A 26,479-nucleotide genomic window follows, 5' to 3' on the forward strand; every position below is an offset into this window, starting at 1 on the left:
AGGTCACATTGCAAAATCACCAGTCGCAGGTGATTGCCGAATGACCCGCATAAAGAATATTAGTTCGGCAGGTCACTATGTGTGACCCTCAGGGATTAGCTATAAACACAGGGAGGTGGCCCACAAGGAGCAGCAGATCAGCATCCCTGTGTTTGCATTCACAAATTGGATTTATTTTAACCAGACCATGTTCCTAAAAAGAATCTGTGCTACAATTTAAAAAAACATTTTTTTAATTTGCTTTCACATCAGAGAAAGCACGCTGTGGTCCAAGGGACCACTGCCTGCTCCACCTAGGTTTACCTAGCTTGCAAATTAGTTACTATTTGCTTTGAGATGTTGATAACTGATCAATTGACTCATAAGCCAATAATACATATAATTGCAAGTTGCAATTAATACTTATTGTGATTTTGAGAATTAGGAAAATGGCTTTGTTCTCTGTACAAGGCAGCATACTAAGGGGGTGATTAGGGTGGCGAGTGACTTACGTCCGCCCACCACCCTAGCGGTAACGGGACCGTCCGCCTGCCATGAGGCGGTCCCGCCACCCCAATTATGATGCCACCGCCACTGTGGGAGTCGCATAAGGCATTTTAACATTGCGGTGGGTGCTGCTGGCTGCAGCACCCGCCGCAATGATAAAATGCCATGTTGTGCATTGCCATGCACAACGTGGCAGGCAAAGCGCAGTCACTGCCACCTTGAGCATTGCACCCCCACACCACCCTGGGGGACCACAACGGGCCCCCAAAGCTAATCCCGCCAGCATTTCCATGGCAGTATCGCCACCATGGAAAGGCATTAAAGTCCACAGATCATGATATGGATGGCGGTGCCTAGTAGGCACCGCCACCATATATGTGCCCATGCTCCGCCCGCCCGGCAATCGTAACGATTGCCGACCGGCGGAAAAGCGGCAGACTGACTTTCTATCTGCCGCGTTACCCACCGCGTTGTAATCTGGCGGTGGGTACATCAGGTTACGATGGCGGGTGGATCGCCGGGCCGGCGGTTGCAATCCGCCCATCATCGTAATCAACCCTTAAATGTGTTTCTGTTTTCTTTTTAGGTGCCAGCTGAGACAAGATTCTAACAAAAATGGTTAAACAATGCTTGTGCCCATCTCAGGAATGGCAGGCAAGACAATTAGCAGAGAGGGCCACACTTTGAAGATGTAATAGCAGATACAAGGTCAGCAACAATATCTCCAATATGGACAAGACATAATATCCTTCATGGTCTGTTTCCTAAAGATGTTAAATACCTTCTTCTAAGGGTGACTTGGAAATATCTACCTTAATGCTCTTGTGCAAAATGCAGGTCTCACTATAAACTAACAGCAGGCTGATTCACTTTTTCTTCCTTCAGGTTTGAAAGAAAAGAATGCTGTTGGGTAACAAGAACTTGTTAGTTACCATGCAATGACAAACATTACATCAATGGCGACAGCAGAAAATAGGCGACCCAGTCCGGATCCGAGGCAAAAGGGTGTCAACAAAAAAACATTTCCAATGGCAGGCCTCCGTTTAGCATAAAATAATGGTTTCTATAGAAAATATACAAAACGTTCCTAAAAAGTGCCACACCTGGTTTATCGCAGTGGTAGACCCTTTACAAAAGTTCACTTGTCCCATTCCAGGTGCTTGTGGCAGTATCTGGATATTCAACAGGTAGTAACGAAAAAACGTTTGCCAAGTCTGCATTAATGTTAATTAAAATGACCGCATTGTGCATTAATACTTTCAGAGAACGTGCCGCATTAGCCCCATAACTGCCTTTTGTTGCCGCATAATTAAGTAGGCCCTTCCACATAATTCCAGTGTCCATGGTTATGTTTAGTTAGATTCTAAAACTGCTCAAATTGTCCGAATATTTGCTTTAGAAATCATTGCCGCGCCAGGGCTGGGCACCGAGGCATGTCTCCTGCAACCAACAAGCACACCCGGATTTGGAGAGGTGCAGTATTCCCATCACAGATGAATCACACACGATCATTAAAATAAAGCAGGTGAGACGGGGGATCAAATTCTTTGAGGAACATCTTTTGGGTACCGGCAACTCTTTCCACACCACGTTGATATGTCCAGTACATGCAGTTCAATCAGACGAGAAGTGGGAAAGAGGAGGCCTCTTATAAGATCTCAATCAATGGAGAAGGCGCGCTTTCCTGCAACTTGTGCGTGGTTTCACACCTTATAAATATTTAACACGTCATCCGAGCAGTTGAATGGTAGAAGCGCACAGCTAAAGGCCAGCATGTGCCAGAGCTTTGGGAGAGCAACACCCCCTGCTCACAAATTAATGTAGGTGAAACGTCTTCTCTCTTTTAATCAAGTTTTATTTTTATTGCCTGTCTCATTGTCTGTTTTTCACACATATCTGGGTGTAAAAATAAATAATTTTCCAACATGTGGGAAAACACGGCAAAAAAAGCTGATGATGTTTCTGTCTTCTAGATTAACAAAACTGACTAATAAGAATGCCCCACAAACTGGACATTTCAACATGCTTATATGATAGATGTCAACACCAAATACAAGGGGTCATTTTGCAATAGACCTCGGAAGAATGAGCGGCCGACCCGGCCCTGCAAGGATTTGTCCTTCTGAACTAATAGCTTCTTTGTGGCGTTCAGTAACGCAGCACGCGGGAACACAAGTTATTCTAAACAAGCATTTGCAATGTAATCGATCCGATTGCATTGCAAATGCTTACGTTTAAAACTGAGCGCTGTGCCGCTTCACGGACACCGCGCTCGGTTTCTTTATATGTTTCTTAACTTCAACACTGAGAGGGGTGTCCTTGAAGCAAGCGCTGCACTCAGTGCTAAAGTAAAAAAAATATAAATAAACCAAGCGCAATGTCCGTTAAGCGGCGCCGCGCCAGTTTCAAAGTAAAAAAAAAAAAAGTAAAAAAATAAAAGACTGGAAGAGCATTTCCCTTGCGGGAGCAAGCCAAGGGCACCATGTGTTTGCAAGTTAATTACAAACATATGGTTTCAAAGCTCGTTCCCGCAAGGGAATCGCCAAACGTGCACTCGTTGCCATTGAAAGCAATGCAACACGTACACGTTTTTAGGGCGAAAAGTGAATCCATTTCAAAAAGATCTTTTTCCTAAGCAGCACATGCGCGCTGCGTAGGCGAGGCCTAAAAATCTCCTGCTGTCCCTTATTCTGAAATCACCAGTCACCACAGCTACTGGGTCACAAGTGTGTGTGTCAGTGCTTAATTTGAGCCACTGGTTAAAGGTGGGGCTCACAAGCACTCATTTATTGGGACCGGCTATACGTTTCCTTATCAGACTTAGACCCACGGCAGGACATAAAAACACAAAAGGAGGAAGTAGAGATGAAAGAGCATTTGAAAGAGTGGAATAATGGGACTGGTACTGCAACTGTGGTGGAAGAAAGAGGCATGTTGTGGAAACAAGACTATGCAGCCTTGGAATTTGGCAATCCCAAATTATGCCAACTTTGGCATTAGCAACAAACTTTGGGCACCAGCACTTATTTTTCAAACCGAACACTGCTCAGTGGCCACCTATGCAACCACTGTTGCAAATCCTGCACTGTATGGTACTGGATCACTTGTAGTCTCTGTTCCTTGCTGTCTCTCACCTCCTATCTCTTCCTTCTGTTAAAGCAATGACAGGCACATTAGCATACAAATTTAATCTAACTACAGCTTTGGAAATGCTGCGAGCTGTAGGGGCAAATTGATAAGGAACATCTCAAATGTGAGTGTCACAACCAGCCAATGTGGTCTGCTTTGAACAAGTATAATGGGTTCCAAGGGTTCCAATTCAAAATGATTTTTGAATTCGTAAATCTGCCCATTGTACATTTTCTTACGACAGGTATTAAGTACACACTTTAACATTCAGTAATTTACTCTACATCGCCCATAATGTTGCACAATTAGCACATTATGGCAGAATTAACTCCTCATACAGCTAAACTGACTGACTATTCAATACATTTTTAGTTTACATCTATTTGTGTTGGTTGGTTATATTTTTCTGTCCTGCATGATCGGGTTTCAGAGATGTCTGGTCTACATTTCTTCTTAAAATTTAAGAGGTTAAATTATCAGAAATTAAGTGAAATTCCCAAAAAGTACACAAAACTATGGGGCAGATTTACAAGCCCCTTGCGCCACTTTTGCGTCACTTTTCCCAAGTTAAAAATAAAGCAAAAGTGGCGCAAGGGTCTTGTAAATCTGCCCCTATATATTTTGCTGTGTTATAGGATGTGTTAGCATATTTTGTGCTTACATATAAAAAAAACAAAAAACATAAAACCGTTTTGATTCCCTGAATTATCGGACTGGGATTGGGACTCACAAATACAGCGAGCCGATCGACTTACTCTGTTTCAAAGAAATAAGGGTAGTCAATACCCGCGCCCTATTTTGATATGTATAGGTAATTTTCTACTTCGCCAAGCAATCTCATTAAAGGCAAGACCGAACACTCCAGTTACTACTGATTCAGTTACGTTTTTTGTTAGATCGGACTTGAGTAAACTTACTATGGAGCGGCGATGGAAATTGCTACAATACATTGATCCAATAAAGGACCTGGGGGGCCAGGCTTTTCTACAAGAACCAGCCAAGCTAAACGTTTTAAAGAATGGCCGTGTATATTATTTCTTGGATGAAAGGGAGGTTGAACAAATTATGGGTAAATGGAAGCTGGAAAAAAATGGTCTATGAACTATGCCTTGTGTAATTGCTTTATGAATAATGATGAATTATTGAATTGAATTATTTTAGATACAGGTTGAATATGATGGTGATTGGATTTTGGGCATTTATTGACTAAAAGAAAAGAAGGAAGGAAGGAAAGGGAAAGGATTCTTTGCATTTTTTGGGGGGGGAAGATATTGCAGGATCTGATACCTAGCGCTGAGAGTGTAGTTATGTATGGCCGGATCTACGGAGCCGTGACTCTGCTTTTTGCTGCCAATACAGCGGCAGCTGGGTTAATGGGGGGACCTGCACGTAGGTACAGAATTGGGAGGGGGTGGGGCAAAGTTCTGCAAGGTAGGGACAGGGGGTTTGGGGTGGTTCAGGGTAAAAAAAGCATAATCGGGACAAGTAAACTAATAATACTATGGCGAAGCAAGGTCGATTTGTTTGTTTATATTGAATTCAAGGACAGGAAAACGCATTATATCAAATGTATCAATTAAAGTGTTTGGTATGGAATGTGGCGGGCTTAAATAGCAGAATTAAAAGAAGTCTTATGTTTGAAGAGCTTAAAATGTATAATCCTCATATCGCAGTAATAACTGAGACCCATATAGCATACAAAGATAGGAAATTATTTAAACAATTGGGCTATGATATTCTAGTATGTACTGATTTTAATGCTTCAATTAGGGGGGTAGCAATTCTAAAACATAAACAGCTTAAGGTAGAAGTAGATAAAACACTAACGGATAAAGCCGGCTGGTGGGCAATGGTACAGTTAACAATCGAAGGCTGCAAATATACTATCTGCGGCATCTTTGCGTCTAATTCAGTCGAGCCTGGAATTATTGATCAGATTAATTTGGAGCTGCTTAGTTGGGAAGGGGAGCACATCGTTCTGGGAGATTTTAATTGTATTATGGACTATAATTTAGATACAACTAGAAAGGGTTCATTCCAGAGAATGCGGAAAAGACATGGGCTGCAATCCGGGATCTTGCAGCAATTCATTTAATTAAGGATGCTTGGAGATATTTGTATCCTAACATAGCAGGCTACACTTATTATTCTGCCGCACATAAATTATGTTCACGCATAGATATGGTTTGGGTTTCAGACTCTGTTCTTGAAACTAGTACTATGGCTATATGCCCAAGGGTTACGTCGGACCATAACCCTATTCTGTTAACATTTGAAGTAATAACTGAAAGACAACCTCCTCGTTTTTTCTCATTCCCTAGATATTTATTTTCGGATGCTATCTTTTTAGATCATTTAAAAGACTATATAAAAGTGTTTATAGATATGAATATTTACTCAGCTTTACCAATGATAGTGTGGGACGCATGTAAAGCAGGCATTCGAGGATTCACACAACAGTATATCTGGCAACAGAAGAAGGAACGCAGGTGCCAAAATGAGAAAACGATTACTGATATATTTCACATTGAACATTTATTGTCTGAAGCTTTGCTTAAAAGGGATAGTGTGGAAGCTTTATACTTCAAATTAATTGAGCTAAAATCGGCTTTAAAAAATTTGTTTAGGGAAAAAAGCATTATCAAACTTAAAAAATATCAATTAAATCAGTATGAAGGTGGTGAAAAGATAGGAAAAATGTTAGCGTATAAAGTGTCTGACGTTCGTGCCCAAACAGCTATTAAAGAAATTAAAGGGGCTAATAATCAAATATTCCAGGATCCCAAATCAATATTGCAGCAATTTGCTCAGTATTATCAAGAATTATATACACCAGAAAGTGAGGTCAGTGAAAATAATATTAAAAGATATTTAACTTTAAATAAAGTTATGACTATTGAAGCAGAACAATCGGATCAATTAGCGTGGGAAAGAATACCGGCAGAAATTAGAACAGCCATTAAGTCTTTGGCAGCTGGTAAAGCTACAGGAGAAGACTTGATTCCTTTAGAATTATTTAAAGCTTGCATGGAAGAATTGATACCGCTATTAGCTAAGGTTATTCAAGCCATTGGGAACGGTGAACAAGCACCAAAGTCTTGGAACTCGCCTCAAATTATTATTTTTTTTTAAAAAGGCAAACCAGCTCATGAAAGAGCGTCCTATAGACCTATATCGCTTATAAACAGTGGTGCTAAAATATTTGCAAAGATATTAGCAACTAGACTGGCACCATTAATGTCACAAATGGTTTCGTCCCAGCAACACGGGTTTATCCCTAAGAGGGACACTACGGCACATATTAATATGGCCAATATGGCTTTTGATGTCGCGCGGATCAAGCCTTGGTACTGATTACATCGAGAAGATATGCACTATCACTTACAATAATGTTGCTGGTCTTTGCTGAATTCTAGATGTCGAGGCTAGTATCTAGTACTGTATGTGTACGCATCGTGTGCATTTTCGGGTGGTTAGCTGTGGGATCTAGCAAACCTTTTTTCGATTTTGTCTATGACATGATAATATATGTGCCCAGTAACTCGGTAGTTTTATCTTTGATCTTTACAAATATATGTTTTGTTAATACCAAAGATCTGGTAAGGCGAAGTAGTTGGTCTTCTTTTGAAACTCTTCTATTGCTTACAGTTAATCTTGTCTAGTTATAATCCCCGGATCCACCTGAATAAAATCTTTAATAATATATTTAAATATGGAAAGTAGCGTGGCCGAGATTTTTATCCTATATTACTGCACATTGCATAGAGCGCGATCTTTGCTATTTTTTTTAAATAAATACATTTCTGACTAGGACAGGATCTTAATATATAATATGTTATCGGCTAGACAGATTTGCCCAAAAAAGATGTATGGGGTTTTCTTGTATGCTAAGGCGCTAATAAACTTACGTTATTTCAAATATAATAAGAATATAACATTGATAGGGCTAAGATGGCCGCATTATTCACCATACACGAGCACTAGGATCTACGGCGCTCGTGACGTACACAGACATGTGTTTCCTGGCGCCCGGTTTGATAATCTGCCGCAGGTGGAGGTTTCGGGATAGCAGAGGCGGCGTGTTTCTGAACTGGTGGAACGTCGCGGTGTTGGTTTATCGTGACCAACAAACTAGGTAAGGACTGTTAGTCCCTCACGTGACGCTTTTTATGCACAACCGTTTGTATTCTTATTGCGTATAAAAAAGATTTACGGGCAGTAAACCAATATGGTACCTATAATGAAACTTTTCATATGGAGTTTTTGTGTAATTTATCCGTCCATACTTCTCTAGTCGTGTTATATCCTAATACAGAGATACGACTTTTATGTTTAATACAGTTGGTCACTACCCGTTCAGGTTTGTTTTATATCCACCTTCTCTCAACACCATGATACAGGTGACTACCGTGGAAATATTCGTCTTTTGGGAATTTTGAATAATATATACCCACATCTTTAATATCATGGATTTGCAATTTAAGGTATGCATTTGCGCAAATAGCGTTAAGATTATATCGTTCTTTTTAATATTTTATCGGTCTATGTCGTCCCTTTGTTCTGTATGGTCCCCTACTTTATTGGAACCAATGTAATCTAAATATTGCGAGATTTGTTGTCAGGGCCTTTTATGTCTTTTTAATAAACATGTGCTAAGAGAGAATATACATAAGAAATGCTTATTTGCATTCTCTTGTAATTTCAGATTGCTGATTTAATAGAAGGTATCGGTTTCTAGTTAGCATTGTTTATGCATACATTGAACTAGACGAAGGACAATTTCATGAAATATATATACGACTCTTAACCTAGAGTTTGTCGCGGGGAGTTAGACATAAAGGATTTTCCCCCTCTTCTTGTTGGATAATACCGCGCTTGGGACTGCTTTTCTGGTATGTAATGCTGCATGTTTAACATCTTTTCTCCATATGGTGCGCTTTTGTACTTTCCGATTTTGTAAATTTTTTTTATATATCCTGGCACAATTGCATATATCAGTTTACAGTTTTTTCTTTCCTATCAGTTCTCCCTGTTTGAGATAGATACAATTTAGATATGCTAAATGGACGTTCAATCTAGGTATATGGACAACCGGTTTTACTGATCGTCATTCTTGGCGTTTGAGCCATAACATATGCTTTGTTCTCCGCCGTTTTTGTGATCATATTTGATTGGACTTTGTGGGAAGATATGACGAATTACATGATTGGATTTGGTATTCCTATTATATATGACCATATTGAGTATTCTTGAGCTCGGTTTTGCTCTCTGGAGGAAACCAACTGATCTTTTGGGATGATAATGACGCTATAATGCTTTCCTGTGGCATCACTGAACTTTTGTTTTTAGAGTGTCGCTAATGAGTCTTGAAAATTTTTTTAAAAAAATTCTCCGAAATGCTTAAACATGTATTATGAATGTTGAAAGATTTAGTTTAATAGTGATAACATCACTGTGGACATATCTTACACTGCATTTAAATGTTTTTATTGTAAAAATTATTTTGTATATATGACAGGAAATTATCGTATGTTTATATGTTGTTGTATTTGTGTTGACACACTTGGATGTTTATATTTATGTGTTGTCATGTACACCACCAATGTTGTGTTTTATATGTTTTTTTAACTTTCAGCCCTGAAGAAGTTCTGTTTCAGAACGAAACGCGTTGGCTGGCTTTTGTCTAAAATGGAACATTAAACAAGCATTGAAATATATATCAAGACTGAGCGTCTATATACAAGGATATTAGGAGAGTTATCTATTTCTCCCATTTGATTGGACTGATTCACCAAGCGGTGCTTTTTCAAACTGGACACAAAAATTGACATTCACCCTATGTTTTGGGGTGGTGCCCTTAGGACAGAGGGCATTTGAAAAATAGCACGCTAAGCGTTGGAAATACTTTGGTTTGTGAAAACATAGGGTTTGTGCCCCTTCTCTCTCTGACAGGTCCACTGTCCAAGGTGTTAATGTATAAATAAGTTGTTTGGACCAAGTGTGGGCACAACGCAAACCAAGAACATTATTATTGAAACTGTGGTTATTTTCTATTCAATTTCACGATTTGCTGCAGGATTGTTTGAGTATTTATCATTTAACTGAATTGTGAGAGTAATATGTCTAAATTTAAGGATACCAGAGAAGAGATAGTTTTACGATTGTTTGGCACTAGTCAAACTGTAAGCTCTAATGTAACTAAGGAACCGGCTATGGAGGGATTACGTGCCAAGTTCCAAAAATTGGAAAGACTCAAGAAGTTAGAAATGTCCCGGTGGTGGGATGGTATAACACTACAGAAGTACTTAGATAACCAAAAAATCCCACGTGGCCTACGGATATTGATCTTCCCAACCTTTGAGGATTTGGATGAAGATGCACTCAAAAATTGGGAAGAAAACTTGAAACAGGCATCCCACACAATGATGCGGATTCTTATTCGCCACTCAGCTAAGAAAGTTGCAAGTCTTAAGCAAGAGATTGTGGATCTGGAACGTGAGATTGATGAGTCAAGCCTCAAAGATATAGTGAAGAAGAATTACGAAATCTTTGATGGCATAACAGGCAATTACCAGATCTACCTCAGGGACAAAAAACTTAGAAAAATAAAACTTGACGATAACGATTATAAAATCGGACAAATGTATACCTTCGCCCATAAATTTGATAATGTAAAATCGGGGGGAGAAGGCAAGAGGCCTAGAGAAGAATCTATGAATGCTAGTAGCAGCTCAGTCTCCTCACTTGATAGTTCCTCCTCAAAGGATGGTGGAGCAACTTTAGCTATCTCTCCTAAACGTAATTTTTTATTAGAGATGGAGAGGATCAGGCGGGGCAACAAACATAAGAAAAGATCCAAAACCAGGAGGGGAGGCAAAAGGTGGAAGGCTCGGGGGAACAAGAGCGGAAACAACACACCCAATGGACACCCGATCCAAGAAAACCTAGATAGCATTGAGCACTCAGATAGTACTGGCGAGGAAGACACAATTTGCAATACTTTGACCATTGTTAATTTATCAGATCATTCTTTAACAGATGTAGAAACAGGAATACTTCAAAAAGGACTGAGTTTTTGTCCATCCCAAGTTGGGGATCCAACTGAATAGCTGGTGGACCTTTATAAGTTTGTCCGACTTTTGAAATTAAAAGACCATTTTCAGGATAACCCTGTGGTTCAATACAAAAGTGTCACTGCGTCTTCTTGTGTTACTACTATTTCTGACTTACAAAATGCACAATTACTGTTATCTATTGAGGATGATGATACTCTCTCTGTACAAGAAATAAGGGCAGATCTCAACATCGAGGAACATTTGACAATCTCAAGTGGTTTAAAACCACGCTCTAAATTTATTCCGACAAACACCCATAGGAATATTGACATATTCAGAGAAAGATCATCAAAGCATCTGCATGCAATGATTGATTGCCCAAATAAGTATAGGAATACACGTCAAAATCTGACCAAAAAAGAGAGATTAGTCTTGGAAGGGCTCACCAAAGACAAAACAATTACTATCAAAGAGGCCGACAAGGGAGGGAATGTTGTCATTATGAATACTAAAGACTACAATAACGAGATCAACAGACAACTGGCTGATTCGAGCTGTTATAAAAGCTTGAATGACAACCCTACTCCCTCCCTTGTCTCCCATATTAACACCAAAATTCACGATTGGGGCGAGATTGGCCTACTTTCAGAGGAAGAGTATAGATACTTAAAAGTCACGAATCCTATGGCACCTTGTATCTACTTTCTTCCCAAAATTCACAAGGCGGGCCAATTTCCCCCAGGTCGCCCAATAATATCGGGGATAAATTCACCTACAGAGCGACTTTCCCAATACGTTGATGGTTTTCTTCAACCATTTGTAAACAACTTGCCAGCTTACATCCAAGATTCAAGGGATATTTTGGGAAAATCTGATGGACTTACTTGGTCTGAGGACCTACTTTTCGTAACAATGGATGTGATCGGGCTTTACACCTGTATCCCCCAACATTTTGGTATAAGAGCTGTTTCCTCTTTCCTGGTTTCTAGAACTGCAGATCATGTCCAGCACAATGGTATGCTGATTAAAATGATCGAAATAATACTCTCAAGGAACTTTTTTCTCCATTGTGGCACTTGGTACCATCAGACCAGAGGGATCGCGACGGGGAGCAAATTTGCTCCCTCATACGCTGGACTTTTTATGGGGTGGTGGGAGAAAGAGCACGCATGGGGCAAATATGCCTCCCCCTGGATTGACATGATTGTTTTCTGGGGGAGGTATATTGATGACATCATTATGTTATGGAAAGGGACTGAAGGTCAACTAGCTGATTACTACACTTATCTAAATGACAATCCATATAATGTACATCTGACCATCAAGTACAGTAAAACTAACATTGAATTTTTGGACATTCTTTTTTACATCAAGGAAGACATGATACGAAGTACACTGTTTCGTAAAACTACTTCTTGCAACAGCACCCTACATGCTTCTAGTGCACACCCAACCTCAGTGATTAACAATATCCCGTTTGGGGAAATGGTGCGAGTTCGCCGCAATTGTAGTACAGATGACAAATTTAGGGAAAACATTGAAGGCGTTAAAAATAGATTTAGTAAGAGAGGCTACGATGGCAGCGTAGTAAACAAGGCAGACAAAAGAATACAAAAAGTCACTCGAACAAGCACTTTGGCTAAGCAACAAAGGAAACCGAAAAAAGCACAGGAGACATCGACAATTGCCTACATAACCCAATACTCACAGAGTAGTACTAGTGTATTCAAAATTTTGAGAAAGCACTGGAGTCTACTCGCAAAGATACCAAATTTGAAGAATGTAATCATAAACACTCCCAGAGTTACGTTCGGGAGAGGCAAGACATTACGCAATTTGCTATGTCCAAGTTATCCAATAGTACCTAAAATAAAGACATGGCTCCCCACAACACCAAATGGATTTTTTACATGAAAATCAAGAAATTTCAGTACAATACGAATAGAGAGTATGAAATAAGACATTACATCAACTGTAATACTAGTCACGTCGTCTACATAATTGACTGTGAATGTAATAAGATTTATGTAGGTAGCACGGTACGGCCACTAAAATTAAGAATTCAGGAGCAAGTACGGGCACTTAAAAACTTCGACCTCAAATACCCGATGGCATACCACATGAGGGAACATCACCAGGATGTTAGAAATGTATGGTTCCATGGTATTGATTACATCCCCCCACATCATCGGGGAGGTAATCGCGAACTGACATTACGCAAAAGGGAGGCCTCATGGATATGTCGTCTCAGATGTCTAGAAATGGGACATAACACTGAGGACGAGATGCACTATCACTTACAATAATGTTGCTGGTCTTTGCTGAATTCTAGATGTCGAAGCTAGTATCTAGTACTGTATGTGTACGCATGGTGTGCATTTTCAGGTGGTTAGCTGTGGGATCTAGCAAACCTTTTTTCGATTTTGTCTATGACATGATAATATATGTGCCCAGTAACTCGGTATTGTTTTTTATCTTTGATCTTTACAAATATATGTTTTGGTAATACCAAAGATCTGGTAAGGCGAAGTAGTTGGTCTTCTTTTGAAACTCTTCTATTGCTTACAGTACATCTTGTCTAGTTATAATCTCCGGGACTACCTGAATAAAATCTTTAATAATATATTTAAATATGGAAAGTAGCGCGGCCGAGATTTTTATCCTATATTACTGCACATTGCATAGAGCGCGATCTTTGCGTTTTTTTAAAATAAATAAATTTCTGACTAGGACAGGATCTTAATATATAATATGTTATCGGCTAGACGGATATGCCCAAAAAGGATGTATGGGGTTCTATTGTATGCTAAGGCGCTAATAAACTTACGTTATTTCAAATATAATAAGAATATAACGTTGATAGGGCTAAGATGGCCGCATTATTCACCATACACGAGCACTAGGATCTACGGCGCTCGTGACGTACACAGACATGTGTTTCCTGGCGCCCGGTTGGATAATCTGCTGCAGGTGGAGGTTTCGGGATAGCAGAGGACTGGTGGAACGTCGCAGTGTTGGTTTATCTTGACCAACAAACTAGGTAAGGACTGTTAGTCCCTCACGTGCCGCTTTTCATGCACAACCGTTTGTATTCTTATTGCGTATAAAAAAGATTTACTGGCAGTAAACCAATATGGTACCAATAATGAAACTTTTCATATGGAGTTTTTATGTAATTTATACGTCCATACTTCTCTAGTCGTGTTATATCCTAATACAGAGATACAGCTTTTATGTTTAATACAGTTGGTCACTACCCGTTCAGGTTTGTTTTATATCCACCTTCTCTCAACCCCATGATACAGGTGAGTACCGTGGAAATATTAGTCTTTTGGGAATTTTGAATAATATATACCCACATCTTTAATATCATGGATTCGCAATTTAAGGTATGCATTTGCGCAAATAGCGTTAAGATTATATCATTCTTTTTAATACTTTATCTGTCTATGCCTGTCACGAACCGCGCTAGCAACGCGCCGGTTACCACGCTAGCTGCATGAGAATCAGCCGGGAAACATGGGAAAGACTACATTTCCCATGTTCCTCGGGTTCCAGGCGTAGGCGTCTTACCACGTGATGCCGTAATGACGTACATGGAAGCACAATAGACGGCAAGCCAGTCGAAACGCTGCCGATAATTCTTAGGTAACTCGCAGGACGCGGTTACGAAGACTCCTGGGTTCGGACCTCCGTTTTTGTGCACAAAGACTTCATTGTGGATTTCTCTGCTGAGACTTCTGGCCAGGGGTCGCCGGGACTTCGGATTCTCTCGGACCCTCTTCCTTCCGGGCTCCTGGATATCAGGTATCGTGAGGGGCGGCTTTATTCTCCTCTGTTGGCAGAGACGCTACTTTCCTGTGTGCTCGTGCATAGGAGGAGTGCGCACATAGTGGCGCTTGGGTAGTGCTATCTCTCTGTTGGCTGAGACCGGCTGGTCTCTTGCAGGGCAGTGTATACACCCGCGAAAAGCTGTCCCCTCGTTTCTACAGCTTATTCGAGACTATTTGTGTTGTTTACACGTATTCCTAAGAGCGCATTAGGCATAACGTACTTGCTTTGGAGTTGCTTCTGCTGGGGAGAGAAACATTTGTTTTCAAGTTATTCAAGTTGACGGAACTTATGCAATCAGGTCTTGTGGTTCTCCTGTCTTAAGTAGTGAGACTTAACTAACTGGGAAAGACAGCTACCACTATTCCTGGAACAGACACTATTATCCGTTGTTAATCTCCTTTTGAGTTAGGAGAAGTAAAGAGACCAGAACTCATCAGACGTTGCAGTCTCTCTCTTCTCCCTTTGCTGCTCGGTATACTATTTTCCTTATAAGGTATGAGCCTAGCCTAGACATACTAAAGAGTGGGAATAGTCAGGACAGGAGTGTGCAGGTTATGATCTTCGTTGTCTGCTTTTGTCACCCTTGCAGGACTCCATCCCCCGCAGTCCCCTCCCTTCTTTTTTCCCCCGCTCCATCGCGCCCAAAAGTCTGTGCTTATTGCAAACCGGACTTGGGACGATTCAGAGGTGGGCCCCCATAGAGCATCACACAACCCTGAGGAACCGGATTCGGACGGCCTTGACAGAATTATCGGCCCAAGAATTGTATCCCTCCTGGTTGTGTGACACGTAAGATGGCTACCACAGAAGACATGGTGGCAGCCTTGGCGTTGGTGCAGGCGGAATGGACCGCCTCCCGCCAAGAAACCACTGCTTTACACGCTCGGGTACCCAGTTACAGAGAAACCCTTTGACTTTGGGGCGACCGCTCGTCCCACCCCAGTAGTAGTAGAGATGCCAGTACAGGTCCCACTAGCCCCTCCCAAGAGGTTCCATGGGGACATTAAAAAGGTCCAGGTGTTTCTGACACAAGTACTGCTACATTTAACATGCAAGCCTAAGCTATTTCCCACCAACCAAGCCCGGGTAGCGTTTCTCATCTCTTATCTGGGTGGGGAAGCGGCACAATGGGCAGTTCCTATCGTACGCCAAGACGACCCTTTGTTATACGACTGGGATGAGTTTAGGGCCAGCCTTGAACGCACCTTTGATAGAAGGGCGGACACTTTCTCTGCTGACAGAGACCTACTGGAAGTACGCCAGGGCAACACGGAGTTGGTAACATACCTGAACGGCTTTCGGTTGCCGAAACTGACTGGCCAGAAACCAAGAGGTCCGCTGTGTTTTACCGTGGGTTAACGGAAGAAATGAAAGACGTCTTAGCCCAGATAGATCCCCAACCAGCGACGTGTTCGGCGCTCATCGAGTTAACTTTAAGGCTGGATCATCGTCTGCGGGAACGCCGTGGGGAGAGCAAAGGAAAGGATAGAGTAACGCCATATAGTGAGAAAACCACAGTCACAGAAAAAGCCACTGGATCCGCTGAGGCCATGGATATCGGAACAGTGACGCTAAGCGAAAGAGATCACCGACGGAAACAAGGTCTATGCCTCTATTGTGGCAAAAAAGGTCTTTTTTTGAGGGAGTGTCCCGTTAAACCGAAGTACGGAAGAACAAAAGTGGGACAAGCGCCGGTGCTGAAGGTTGGAATGGAGGAGGGAAACGACAAAGCTTGAAGGACACAGAAGGGGGTTCTTCGAGCGGTTGTGTCGTCCCTTCATTAAACACCCACATTTCCAGTGAGCAAGAACATTTCTTTATCCCTCTGGTTATCATGGTTGGGAAGGTGGCCCAAGACATTACAGCCATGGTGGACTCGGGAGCAACGGGGTGTTTTATGGACGAAGGAGAAGCGGCACGTCTGGGGGTGAGCCTCGTACAGAAAAAAGTACCTGAACTGGTATTCGCGGTGGATGGAAAGGAATTGGCTTACGGACCCGTCCTGTATCAAACCGAGGGGTGTGACATGACTTATGATGTATATCATCGGGAGACGATAACGTTTAACATAATCCAAGCACCTCTGTATGGAGCCATATTAGGCCTCCCCATGGCTGCAGAAACACGAACCGTCGGTGAACTGGGGAAAAAAGACACTCAAGTTCGACTCTACGTACTGCAAGAACCATTGTCAAGCCACGACCCAACAACAGGGCAACGGCTGTTACGAACATCATGTCGCTACAGCCGCCGAAAAAGAAGTGGTACTACCCACATGTTATAAGAGCTTTGCTGACGTCTTTAATGATACCAAGGCCGAGGTGTTACCACCACACAGAAACTACGATTGCCGGATCGACCTAGTACCAGTGTCGGAGATACCATGTGGTCGGGTTTATTCCCTAACGGTGCCGGAAAACGCCCATTTACGGGAGTATCTGGATAAGTTCTTACGACTAGGATACATCAGTCCGTCCAGATCGCCAGCTGCCTCTCCCCTCTTCTTTATACCAAAGGCTAATGGAGAACTGAGATGCTGCATCGACTATAGGAGGCTTAACGAAATAACTATCAAGAACCGGTATCCCCTTCCTCTTATACCAGTGCTCCTGGAGCAGGTGAGAGCTGCGGCTATCTACACTAAACTTGACTTACGTGGGGCGTACCACTTGGTCTGCATCAAACAAGGCGACGAATGGAAGACGGCCTTCAAGACGCGGTACGGGCTGTATGAATATTTGGTGATGCCCTTTGGGCTATGTAACGCCCCTGCGGCCTTTCAGTTCTTCTTAAACAAGGTGTTAAGGGAATACCTGGATGTCTTTATGGTGGTGTATAATGACGATATACTAGTGTATTCGGCCACAGAACAGGAACATGTGGATCACATTTGTTTAGTCCTACAGGCATTACGAAAACATCATTTGTTCTGCAAAATCACCAGATGTGATTTCCATGTGTCTACTGTGGAATTCCTGGGTGTCATGCTTACTCCCTCTGGACAAGTTATGGCTGAAAGAAAGATAAAAGCCATAGAGGAGTGGCCTTGTCCGCACAATGTCAAGGAAGTCCAAAGCCTGCTGGGTTTTGCGAACTTTTATCGGAGGTTCATAAGAGACTTCTCTGACATGGTGGCCCCGTTGACCAAGCTAACACGGAAACGAACAATGTTCTGTTGGACGGACGAAGCTCAAGGGCGTTTGACCGCCTTAAAACGGCCTTCACCACTGCTCCTGTTCTCACCCATGCGAATCCAGCCCTGCCATACATAGTAGAGGTGGACGCCTCGGACGTCGCTATAGGGGCAGTGCTTTCACAAAGGCAAGACACCACTGGCTGTTTACATCCCATTGCGTTCATGTCCCGGAAATTGAACGAGGCCGAAGCAAATTACACCATAGCCGAGAAGGAGCTTCTGGCGATACGTTACGCATTTCTGGAGTGGAGACACTGGCTGTTGGGGGCGGCTCATCAGGTCACTGTATACACAGATCATCGGAACCTCCAGTTCATGAGAGCGGCTCGACATCTCACTCCCAGACAGCTGCGATGGATGCAGTTTTTCACAGAGTACCATTTTCTGGTTACGTTTCGTCCGGGGAGGGAGAACAAGAAAGCGGATGCGTTGACACGTCAGGACACCGCTCCCATGAGAGAAAAACCACCGGAAGAATCGATCATAGAACCCAGCAGAGTGATCTGTTTAACCCACACTGATTCATTCCTCCAGCGAATTCGACATGAAATGCGTGCGATGGTATGGAAGTGTTGGCTTCGTACTCATCCTGACTGGAGGACGCGTGATGGTCTTCCTATGCGAGGACAACAGCTGCTGACACCATCCAACAACCTTAGAAGAGTGGTATTTTCTTGGTGTCATACCCTTTCTTGTGCGGGACATTAGGGAGGAGAAAAAACCCTAGACCGGGTTTTGCAACAGTTCTGGTGGCCCTCAGTGCGCAAGGATTCGGTGTCATGGGTAAAGGACTGTACAGTGTGTGCTCAAACGAAAACCGATCACCAACGCAAGGCCGGCCTACTGCAACCCATGCCTACACCTGAAACACCTTGGGAAAGGATCTCCATCGATTTCATAGTAGGACTGCCAGAAAATCGGGGAAACACAGCCATAATCGTAGTAGTGGACTATCTGACCAAGATGGGACACTTCATCCCCTGCAAGCAGGTCCCTTCCGCAAGCCGACTAGCGAAGTTGTTATTACAGCATGTGGTGAGACTCCACGGCCTACCCAGGACTATTGTATCCGACAGAGGGGCGCAATTCACAGCAACGTTTTGGAAAACCTGGTGTGCCGAGTTACGGATGGAATACTCGCTGTCTACAAGTTTCCATAGACAGCGCAGACAGACAGACAAACCGAGAGACTCAACCAAAAGCTCAAAACATACCTTAGATGCTATGTTAATAACAACACAGACGCATGGGTGGAGTGGCTGTGAGTGGCAGAAATATCGTATAACAGCGCTAAACATGCATCCACCTCATACACTCCTTTCTACTGTACATACGGGTTTCAGCCCAGGTTTACCCCTGTAGCCCTACCCAGTCATAACTCAAGGATTCCAGATCTCAGACAAAGGCTGCAGCGTATGCGTAGAGTATTTTTATTTACACAAGCCAATCTACACAGAGCCAAAACTAGGTACAAGGCCCAAGCAGATAAACATCGCAGGGCAGGTCCCGGTTACAAGGTAGGGGATTGGGTCTGGTTGTCCACCAGGAACATTCGCTTTAAGCGACACAGTGTATTTGGTCCCAAGTACATGGGTCCCTATCAAGTGTCTAAAATCATAAACCCTGTGGCTGTCAGACTCATGCTTCCGTCGCACATGAAAATCCATCCGGTTTTTCATGTCTCCTTGGTGAAACCATTGCAGGGCTCTCTACCGAGAAGGCCTGCTCCTGTGTCAGTACAAGGCGATGAGGAGTATGAGGTCAAGGGGATCCTTGATGCAAAAAGAGTGAGAGGCAAATTGTGGTACTTAGTGTCCTGGAAAGGGTACGCCCCGAGGAGGACTCCTGGGAGCCTTGTGAGGCGGTGCATGCCCCGAGAATGACTGCTCGGTTTCACCGACTGCATCCAGAGAAGCCCTCTCTCAGCTAGCGTTAGGAGAAGAGGGAAATGTACTGTCACGAACCGCGCTAGCAACGCGCCGGTTACCACGCTAGCTGCGTGAGAATCAGCCGGGAAACATAGGAAAGACTACATTTCCCATGTTCCTCGGGTTCCAAGCGTAGGGCGTTGGCGGCGTACCACGTGATTACGTAATGACGTACACGGAAGCACAAAAGGCGGCAAGCCAGTCGAAACGCTGCCGATAATTCTTAGGTAACTCGCAGGACGCGGTTACGAAGACTCCAGGGTTCGGACCTCCGTTTTTGTGCACAAAGACTTCATTGTGGATTACTCTGCTGAGACTTCTGGCCAGGGGTCGCCGGGACTTCGGATTCTCTCGGACCCTTTTCCTTCCGGGCTCCTGGATATCAGGTATCGTGAGGGGCGGCTTTATTCTCCTCTGTTGGCAGAGACGCTACTTTCCTGTGTGCTCGTGCATAGGAGGAGTGCGCACATAGTGGCGCTTGGGTACTGCTATCTCTCAGTTGGCTGAGACCGGCTGGTCTCTTGCAGGGCGGTGTATACACCCGCGAAAAGCTGTCCCCTCATTTCTACAGCTTCTTCGAGACTATTTGTGTTGTTTACACGTATTCCTAAGAGCGCATTAGGCATAACGTACTTGCTTTGGAGTTGCTTCTGCTGGGGAGAGAAACATTTGTTTTCAAGTTATTCAAGTTGACGGAACTTATGCAATCAGGTCTTGTGGTTCTCCTGTCTAAAGTAGTGGGACTTAACTAACTGGGAAAGACAGCTACCACTATTCCTGGAACAGACACTATTATCCGTTGTTAATCTCCTTTTGAGTTAGGAGAAGTAAAGAGACCAGAACTCATTAGACGTTGCAGTCTCTCTCTTCTCCCTTTGCTGCTCGGTATACTATTTTCCTTATAAGGTATGAGCCTAGCCTAGACATACTAAAGAGTGGGAATAGTCAGGACAGGAGTGTGCAAGTTATGATCTTTGTTGTCTGCTTTTGTCGCCCTTGCAGGTCTCCATCCCCTGCAGTCCCCTCCCTTCTTTTTTCCCCACCTCAATAGCCCCCAAAAGTCTGTGCTTATTGCAAACCGGACTTGGGTCGATTCAGAGGTGGGCCCCCATAGAGCATCACACAACCCTGAGGAATCGGATTCGGACGGCCTTGACAATGCCGTCCCTTTGTTCTGTATGGTCCCCTACTTTATTGGAACCAATGTAATCTAAATATTACGAGATTTGTTGTCAGGGCCTTTTATGTCTTTTTAATAAACATGTGCTAAGAGAGAATATACATAAGAAATGCTTATTTGCATTCTCTTGTAATTTCAGATTGCTGATTTAATAGAAGGTATCGGTTTCAGAAAGGATTTTTCCCCTCTTCTTGTTGGATAATACCGTGCTTAGGACTGCTTTTCTGGTATGTAATGCTGCATGTTTAACATCTTTTCTCCATATGGTGCGCTTTTGTACTTTCCAATTTTTTACATATTTTTTTTAATTATCCTGGCACAATTGCATATATCAGTTTACGTTTTTTTCTTTCCTATCAGTTCTTCCTGTTTGAGATAGATACAATTTAGATATGCTAAATGGACGTTCATATCTAGGTATATGTACAACCGGTTTTACTGATCGTCATTCTTGGCGTTTGAGCCATAACATATGCTTTGTTCTCCGCCGTTTTTGTGATCATATTTGATTGGATTTGGTGGGAAGATATGACGAATTACATGATTGGATTTGGTATTCCTATTATATATGACCATATTCTTGAGCTCGGTTTTGCTCTCTGGAGGAAACCAACTGATCTTTTGGGATGATAATGACGCTATAATGCTTTCCTGTGGCATCACTGAACTTTTGTTTTTAGAGTGCCGCTAATGAGTCTTGGAAATTAAAAAAAATTCTCCGAAATGCTTAAACATGTATTATGAATGTTGAAAGATTTAGTTTAATAGTGATAACATCACTGTGGACATATCTTACACTGCATTTAAATGTTTTTATTGTAAAAATTCTTTTGTATATATGACAGGAAATTATCGTATGTTTATATGTTGTTGTATTTGTGTTCACACACTTGGATGTTTATATTTATGTGTTGTCATGTATACCACCAATGTTGTGTTTTATATGTTTTTTAACTTTCAGCCCTGAAGAAGTTCTGTTTCAGAACGAAACGCGTTGGCTGGCTTTTGTCTAAAATGAAACATTAAACAAGCATTGAAATATATATCAAGACTCAGCGTCTATATACAATTATATTAGGAGAGTTATCTATCTCTCCCATTTGATTGGACTGATTCACCAAGCGGTGCTTTTCAAACTGGACACAAAAATTGACATTCACCCTATGTTTTGGGGTGGTGCCCTTAGGACAGAGGGCATTTGAAAAAATAGCACGCTAAGCGTTGGAAATACTTTGGTTTGTGAAAACATAGGGTTGGTGCCCCTTCTCTCTCTGACAGGTCCACTGTCCAAGGTGTTAATGTATAAATAAGTTGTTTGGACCAAGTGTGGGCACAACCCAAACCAAGAACATTATTATTGAAACTGTGGTTGTTTTCTATTCAATTTCACGATTTGCTGCAGGATTGTTTGAGTATTTATCATTTAACTGAATTGTGAGAGTAATATGTCTAAATTTAAGGATACCAGAGAAGAGATGGCTTTACGATTGTTTGGCACTAGTCAATCTGTAAGCTCTAATGTAACTAAGGAACCGGCTATGGAGGGTTTACGTGCCAAGTTCCAAAAATTGGAAAGACTCAAGAAATTAGAAATGTCCCGGTGGTGGGATGGTATAACACTACAGAAGTACTTAGATAACCAAAAAATCCCACGTGGCCTACGGATATTGATCTTCCCAACCTTTGAGGATTTGGATGAAGATGCACTCAAAGATTGGGAAGAAAACTTGAAACAGGCATCCCACACAATGATGTGGATTCTTATTCGCTACTCAGATAAGAAAGTTGCAAGTCTTAAGCAAGAGATTGTGGATCTGGAACGTGAGGTTGATGAGTCAAGCCTCAAAGATATAGTGAAGAAGAATTACGAAATCTTTGATGGCATAATAGGCAATTACCAGATCTACCTCAGGGACAAAAAACTTAGAAAAATAAAACGTGACGATAACGATTATAAAATGGGACGAACTTATACCTTCGCCCATAAAATAGATAATGTAAAATCGGGGGGATAAGGCAAGAGGCCTAGAGAAGAATCTATGAGTGCTAGTAGCAGCTCAGTCTCCTCACTTGATAGTTCCTCCTCAAAGGATGGTGGAGCAACTTTGGCTATCTCTCCTAAACGTAATTTTTTATTACAGATGGAGAGGATCAGGAGGGGCAACAAACATAAGAAAAGATCCAAAACCAGGAGGGGAGGCAAAAGGTGGAAGGCTCGGGGGAACAAGAGCGGAAACAACACACCCAATGGACACCCGATCCAAGAAAACCTAGATAGCATTGAGCACTCAGATAGTACTGGCGAGGAAGACACAATTTGCAATACTTTGACCATTGTTAATTTGTCAGATCGTTCTTTAACAGATGTAGAAACAGGAATACTTCAAAAAGGACTGAGTTTGTGTCCATCCCAAGTTGGGGATCCAACTGAATTGCTGGTGGACCTTATTAAGTTTGTGCGACTTTTGAAATTAAAAGACCATTTTCAGGATAACCCTGTGGTTCAATAAAAAAGTGTCACTGCGTCTTCTTGTGTTACTACCATTTCTGACTTACAAAATGCACAATTACTGTTATCTATTGAGAATGATGATACTCTCTCTTTACAAGAAATAAGGGCAGATCTCAACATCGAGGAAGATTTGACAATCTCAAGTGGTTTAAAACCACGCTCTAAATTTATTCCGACAAACACCCATAGGAATATTGACATATTCAGAGAAAGAGTATCAAAGGATCTCCATGCAATGATTGATTGCCCAATTAAGTATAGGAATACACGCCAACATCTGACCAAAAAAAGAGAGGTTAGTCTTGGAAGGGCTCACCAAAGACAAAACAATTACTATCAAAGAGGCCGACAAGGGAGGGAATGTTGTCATTATGAATACTAAAGACTACAATAACAAGATCAAAAGACAACTGGCTGATTCAAGCTGTTATAAAAGCTTGAATGACAACCCTACTCCCTCCCTTGTCTCCCATATTAACACCAAAATTCACGATTGGGGAGAGATTGGCCTACTTTCAGAGGAAGAGTGTAGATACTTAAAAGTCACGAATCATATGGCACCTTGTATCTACATTCTTCCCAAAATTCACAAGGCGGGCCAATTTCCCCCAGGTCGCCCAATAATATCGGGGATAAATTCACCTACAGAGCGACTTTCCCAATACGTTGATGGTTTTTTTCAACCATTTGTAAATAACTTGCCAGTGTACATCCAAGATTCAAGGGATATTTTGGGAAAATTTGATGGACTTACTTGGTCTGAGGACCTACTTTTCGTAACAATGGATGTGATCGAGCTTTACACCTGTATCCCCCAACATTTTGGTATAAGAGCTGTTTCCTCTTTCCTGGCTTCTAGAACTGCAGATCATGTCCAGCACAGTGGTATGCTGATTGAAATGATCGAAATAATACTCTCAAGGAACTTTTTTCTCCATTGTGGCACTTGGTACCACCAGACCAGAGGGACCGCGATGGGGAGCAAATTTGCTGCCTCATACGCTGGACTTTTTATGGGGTGGTGGGAGAAAGAGCACGCATGGGGCAAATATGCCTCACCCTGGATTGACATGATTGTCTTCTGGGGGAGGTATATTGATGACATCATTATGTTATGGAAAGGGACTGAAGGTCAACTAGCTGATTACTACACTTATCTAAATGACAATCCATATAATGTACATCTGACCATCAAGTCCAGTAAAACTAACATTGAATTTCTGGACATTCTTTTTTACATCAAGGAAGACACGATACAAAGTACACTGTTTCGTAAAACTACTTCTTGCAACAGCACCCTACATGCTTCTAGTGCACACCCAACCTCAGTGATTAACAATATCCCATTTGGGGAAATGGTGCGAGTTCGCCGCAATTGTAGTACAGATGACAAATTTAGGGAAAACATTGAAGACGTTAAAAATAGATTTAGAAAGAGTGGCTACGATGACAGCGTACTAAACAAGGCAGACAAAAGAATACAAAAAGTCACTCGAATGAGCACTTTGGCTAAGCAACAAAGGAAACCGAAAAAAACACAGGAGACATCAACAATTGCCTACATAACCCAATACTCACAGAGTAGTACTAGCGTATTCTAATTTTTGAGAAAGCACTGGAGTCTACTCGCAGAGAGACCAAATTTGAAGAATGTAATCACAAACACTCCCTGAGTTACATTCGGAAGAGGCAAGACATTACGCAATTTGCTATGTCCCAGTTATTCAATAGTACCTAAAATAAAGACATGGATACCCACAACACCAAATGGATTTTTTACATGAAAATCAAGAAATTTCAGTACAATACAAATAGAGAGTATGAAATAAGACATTACATCAACTGTAATACTAGTCACGTCATCTACATAATTGACTGTGAATGTAATAAGATCTATGTAGGCAGCACGGTACGGCCACTAAATTTAAGAATTCAGGAGCAGGTACGGGCACTTGAAAACTTCGACCTCAAATACCCGATGGCATACCACATGAGGGAACATCACCAGGATGTTAGAAATGTATGGTTCCATGGTATTGATAACATCCCCCCACATCCTCGTGGAGGTAATCGCGAACTGACATTACGCAAAAGGGAGGCCTCATGGATATGTCGTCTCAGATGTCTAGAAATGGGACATAACACTGAGGACGAGATGCACTATCACTTACAATAATGTTGCTGGTCTTTGCTGAATTCTAGATGGCGAAGCTAGTATCTAGTACTGTATGTGTACGCATCATGTGCATTTTCGGGTGGTTAGCTGTGGGATCTAGCAAACCTTTTTTCGATTTTGTCTATGACATGATAATATATGTGCCCAGTAACTCGGTAGTGTTTTTTATCTTTGATCTTTACAAATATATGTTTTGGTAATACCAAAGATCTGGTAAGGTGAAGTAGTTGGTCTTCTTTTGAAACTCTTCTATTGCTTACAGTACATCTTTCTAGTTATAATACCCGGGTCCACCTGAATAAAATCTTTAATAATATATTTAAATATGGAAAGTAGCGCGGCCAAGATTTTTATCCTATATTACTGCACATTGCATAGAGCGCGATCTTTGCGGTTTTTTAAAATAAATACATTTCTGACTAGGACAGGATCGTAATATATAATATGTTATCGGTTAGACGGATTTGCCCAAAAAGGATGTATGGGGTTTTCTTGTACGCTAAGGCGCTAATAAACTTACGTTATTTCAAATCTAATAAGAATATAACGTTGATAGGGCTAAGAGGGCCGCATTATTCACCATACACGAGCGCTAGGATCCACGGCGCTCGTGACGTACACAGACATGTGTTTCCTGGCGCCCGGTTTGATAGTCTGCTGCAGGTGGATGTTTCGGGATAGCAGAGGCGGCGTGTTTCTGAACTGGTGGAACGTCGCGGTGTTGGTTTATTGTGACCAACTAACTAGGTAAGGACTGTTAGTCCCTCACGTGCCGCTTTTTATGCACAACCGTTTGTATTCTTATTGCGTATAAAAAAGATTTACGGGCAGTAAACCAATATGGTACCAATAATGAAACTTTTCATATGGAGTTTTTGTGTAATTTATCCGCCCATACTTCTCTAGTCGTGTTATATCCTAATACAGAGATACGACTTTTATGTTTAATACAGTTGGTCACTACCCGTTCAGGTTTGTTTTAT

Source organism: Lissotriton helveticus, chromosome 1_1 (assembly GCF_964261635.1).
Source record: "Lissotriton helveticus chromosome 1_1, aLisHel1.1, whole genome shotgun sequence".
NCBI classification, from domain to species: domain Eukaryota; kingdom Metazoa; phylum Chordata; class Amphibia; order Caudata; family Salamandridae; genus Lissotriton; species Lissotriton helveticus.